The sequence below is a fragment of the Octodon degus genome, unplaced genomic scaffold, assembly GCF_000260255.1.
Source record: "Octodon degus isolate 3935 unplaced genomic scaffold, OctDeg1.0 scaffold00131, whole genome shotgun sequence".
In the NCBI taxonomy this organism is placed as follows: Eukaryota; Metazoa; Chordata; class Mammalia; order Rodentia; family Octodontidae; genus Octodon; species Octodon degus.
In genome coordinates, this window is record NW_004524707.1 from 800,571 (window position 1) to 805,282 (window position 4,712).

Below are 4,712 nucleotides of genomic sequence, written 5' to 3' on the forward strand. Positions count from 1 at the left end.
CCTTCCACTTAATCTCAGATATTATTTCCTATCAACTTATACAGTTCTCTTATTTTTTACATAGATAATGTTCCACTATATGAGTGGATGTATTTTAATTTATTGAATATGTCCCTATAATAGACATTTGAGTTGTCTACAAACTTGCACCTTTGTAAGCAATGCTGAAAGTGATTAAATCTGTGCATATGTCATTTTGCACACATACAGCTGTGCTTGAGGTAACTCCCTAGAAGGGGACCTGCAGCTTACGGGCAGGTGTGGATATAATTTTCGTGTGTTTCCCAAGTAGTTTTCCAGACAACTGGCACTTACTGCTGTAGAATGGGCCAGTTTTGTCTTGATGGAGTGGCAGAGTCAGGTCTGATTGTGAAACCTGTAGGAATGGATTAGGGAAGGGGAGGCTGCCGCAGCAGTGCAGGAAAAACTTGCCCGCCACCCTCTGTGGGCCAGAACCACGGGACCAAGGCAGCTGACCATGGGCAGGAGCTATGGGTCCTAGGAATGCGGGGGACTTCATGGATTGGCATTTGAAGGTGAAGACACAAGGAAATAAGGAACCCAAGCGAAGGCACGGATGAACCCAGAGCAGAGGAGCAGAAGAGGGGGAAACCCCATTTCCTACAGGCAGAGATGTACCCTTCTGCATCAGGGCAGCAACCTTCGTTCTGCAAAGGGGAAGACGCGTCTGGGGCAATGGCAGATTCCTATTCGAGGGTGGATATTGGCCACTTGCCTAGGCCTCTCTTTCCCTGACCCGGCCACAGTGGTCTTAGAATGAAGAAAGGTAGATTCCTTTAATGATGGAGAAGATGGGATAAACTGCTGATAAAGATTTGTAGCAAATAGTTGAGCACTGGGAGACAGAGGAAGATCACAGACCATGCAAGAGATAAGTGGGCCCACATGCAGCAGCTGACAAGGCCGCGCTGTGTCCCTGGCAGCCTGAGCCTGGGCAGTGGAAGGAGACAACACAGACTGGCTTGTTACACAGCACAGTAAATCCTCGAGCGACACTGAGGGCAGCCAGGGATCCAGGCCTAACCAGAGACCCAGTGGGCAGAAGAAAGCTCCCCTTCTATTGCAACCCCGTGGGGTTGGCTCCCGGTGCAAGTGAAATGAAGTCTGCTAATTGGCCAACCTGGCTCACTTTTAAGAACAAAAAGCAAAAGCTCATCAAATGGGGCTGGGGAGATGGCTCAGTGGAATAAGAACTTGCCTGCAAAGCACAGGGCCTTGAGTTCAACCCCTGGTTCTGCCAAAAAAAGAAAAACTCATCAAACATTTGAGCTTCTAGCGCAAAGAAAAGTAAATCAGAATAGAAAGCTATATATTAAAAAAAAAAATAGAAATAAGCCAGGAACATATTTTTAATTTCCACTGTCCACATACCTATAATCCCAGCGCTCAGGAGGCTGAGGCTGGAGAATCACTGCAAATTTGAGGCCAGCCTGGCTTCAGTTCCTAGTACCTTAAAAAAGAAAGAGAGAGGAAGTTCAAGGCCAGTCTGGACTAAAAAACAAATGAACAAACAAATGAAAGAATGAAAAAAGAAATAAGAGCAGAAATAGAAATAATTTGCTACAAGAGAAAAAAAAATTAAGGTCCAGGGAAATGATAACATTGGTGGCCAGAGTAAGCAGGAGGAGCTCAGTGGATACCCCCAAGCACAGGGCCTGCCGCCTGTCCAGTGGACCATGACTGGGGACACATTTGACCCCACTGTCACTGATCTTAGCTGCTTCTCTGCCCCATGTCTTCAAATTTCCCTGTATTAAACCTGGGAAGTCTAGCATATGGGATGCTGAGGCAGGAGAATCGCTGTGAGTTTGAAGCCAGCCTGGGCTACAAAGTGAGTTCAAGGTCAGTCTAAACTGCATAATGCAATTCTATCTGAATTCAAAGAAAACAAAAAACAAAAAACAGAAAACACAAAACTTGGGAAGAGGGGCCGGGGAGATGGCTCAGTAGGATAAGCACTTGACCGGCAAATGCAAGGATCTGAGTTCAATCCCTGGTTCCGCCAAAAAAACAAAACAAAACAAAACTTGGGAAGTCCCATTTTTTTTTAAAGCTGTGGACCTCTGAGCTGCCAGGGATCTTGAACTGGGCTGTGTACAGAGCCTTAATCACGCGCGTCTTGTTCCACGGCTGTTGGTGCTGCTCCCTTGCTCCGCAGGACGGACCTGATGCGCTGGCCAGGGTGAACCTTGGCGTCCTTGGCCCTGGCCTCCTTGCCCTGCGACTTCACACAGCACAGTAGCTCGAGCAGCAGGAATCCCAGGTGTGGGTGTCAGCGGCACTGCGCTGCCTGGAGGTCACCTAGGGAAACCATACGGTGACCAGTCAGGCAAGCTCTCTTTGTACACTGGTCTTTATGAGGACAGGAGCTTCATGGGTTTAATTGGCTGCAGAAAAAACATTGTTTTCTATTACATTTTTATTTCATTTGAAATGAGTTCTTACTTATGTTGCCAGGTTGGACTTGAAATTCAGGGCTTAAGTGATCCTTCTGCCTTAGCGTCCTGATGAGCTGGAACTACAGGTACCAATCCTGCATCGGTTTGCGAAGCTTAAAATAATTCGTATCAATTAGTATCTCAGAGAAATCTGAAAAAAATAACAAATGTCAATGAAGAAATGACAATGGCAAGTATTCAGAAGAAAATAATAGAGGAAGGGGAAAAGGCAGAGAAAAGAAAAGAAAAAAACAATGTAAATCTCTAAGAAAAACTTTAAAAAAGGAATTAATAACAGGATTTTTTTTTTTTTATTTTTTAGTAAGGGTCTACAGGGCCTACAGGGTCTCACTATGTGGATTGTAGTGAGTTCAGCCTCCCAAAGAGCCAGGATTATAGGCCCACGCCACTATGCCCAGTCTCAATTGCTGTCTCAGCACGCCCCGGGGCGGGGCCAGCCCAGCAGCCTGGGGATTGAACCAGCTACTGTGTCTGCCTAAGCAGGTGCTTTAATCCACTGAGCTATTTGGCCAGCCCTCCAATAACAGGATATTGTTTAGCTCTGCAATAAGCAATATTTATACTGTCACAACATGTAAGTGCCATGTATCAGATTTAAACTTTTAGAACCAATGTATAGGGAAAGCATAGAAGACATGGTTATGGTTAGAAAATGAGAATATACTGTTATCGACATTGAGCTTTTTGTGTTTTTGTTTGTTTGTTTGAGACAGAGGTTCACTATATTGTATAGGCTGTCCTTGAGCCTGTTTATATAATCCAAGCAGGCCTTGAACTCACAGTGATCCTCCTGTCTCAGCCTCCCAAGGGCGAAGGGATTACAGGCATGCCTGGCAACACTGAGCATTTAAAGGAAGTGTTCAGAGGCCAGAAGCTGGGAAGAAGAGGCACAAGGGAAAGAGTGATGGTGCTACTGGGATCCTATAAGTCGGGGAAACAGACTACCACCATTAGCTAGCAGAGTGAAAAATAAAGATGCAAACATGCTCCATGAAACAACTAAGATAATCAACAGATTTGTTTTTATTTTACTAAATAAAAACAGCTACATAATAATATTGGAAGAAGGATGGGGAGGGTTGTTGGGATGATATATGTAAACTACGTCGTCACTTTTTCAAAGCTATAAATCGATAGAGGATGTTTGAACTTGAAAAATGAAGGAAAGGCAGCACACGCATGTTATTTAGAGATCTGGACATTCCTCCCAGAATAAAGAGCCAAGAACATTCGAGGGAGTTGTCTCAGGGAAGCAAGACTGGAGGTGGGGAGGGACGAAGGCAGACTCATTTCTGTAGGATTCTCTGTTCTAGGGTATTTTTAGCCATGTGCATGAATTACTTTGAGGGAGGAAAATGTAGGTGCATCACAAGACAGAGGAGAAGGTGATGGCGTGAGCTCTTGGGGCTGCAGGGGAGTCTGGGGCCAGAGCTGAAAGAATGAGACGCCAGGGTCAGGAAAGACCTTGCAGCTAGGGCAGAAACTCAACCTAGATACATCATAAGGACACCAGGCATGAGCACATGTTCTGATTTTTACAAGAAGACAGAATGTATTTCTGGAAACTATAGACCAAGTGGCTCAATATAGAATCCTGGCAAAATTCTAGCACAGATTATTAAACAGATGGCTTGGGAGTGCTTTGTGATTTATTTTTATTTATACTCTACCTCATTCCAAAAAGAGATGTTTGCAGTGGCTTACAGAAATATGTACAAGACAAAAAAAAATTAGTGAGGAAAGGGTCTCAAAAAAAAAAAAAACTAAGTGAGGAGTTACTACATGATGCAATAAACCCCTCCTAAGTATATGTCAAAGAAAACTACAAAAACTTGCATTTGGGTGTTCATAGCAGAGGAATTCCTAATAGCCAAACAGTGGGAGTCCAGATGCCCATCAACCAATAAATGGTTCCACACAATGTGGTATATCCATATAATAGAATACTATTCAGCTATAAAAAAGACTGTGGGTGTTGATACTTGCTACCATATCAGATCAACCTAGAAAACATGCTGAGTGGAAGAAGCTAAAAGTCACATACCACATGATTGCAATTATATAAAATCTCCAGAACCTACAAATCCATAGAGACAGTAAGTAGGGCAAGGGAGGAAGAAATGCTCATGGTATGGAGTTTTCTTCTTCTTCTTCTTCTTCTTCTTCTTCTTCTTCTTCTTCTTCTTCTTCTTCTTCTTCTTCTTCTTCTTCTTCTTCTTCTCCTTCTCCCTC

The 4,712-nt window shown here is 43.8% G+C and overlaps 1 long non-coding RNA gene across 1 annotated transcript in view; it reads right to left on the reverse strand.

Moving 5' to 3' along the window:
* Window positions 1–2,032: 2,032 nt before the first annotated feature.
* The window catches only part of LOC111812590, a 19,428-nt gene continuing 16,748 nt past the window's right edge, over window positions 2,033–4,712 (reverse strand). Inside the window, exon 3 of the long non-coding RNA XR_002818059.1 lies at window positions 2,033–2,610. This is a non-coding gene — a long non-coding RNA (uncharacterized LOC111812590). The remainder of the gene's footprint in view (window positions 2,611–4,712) is intronic.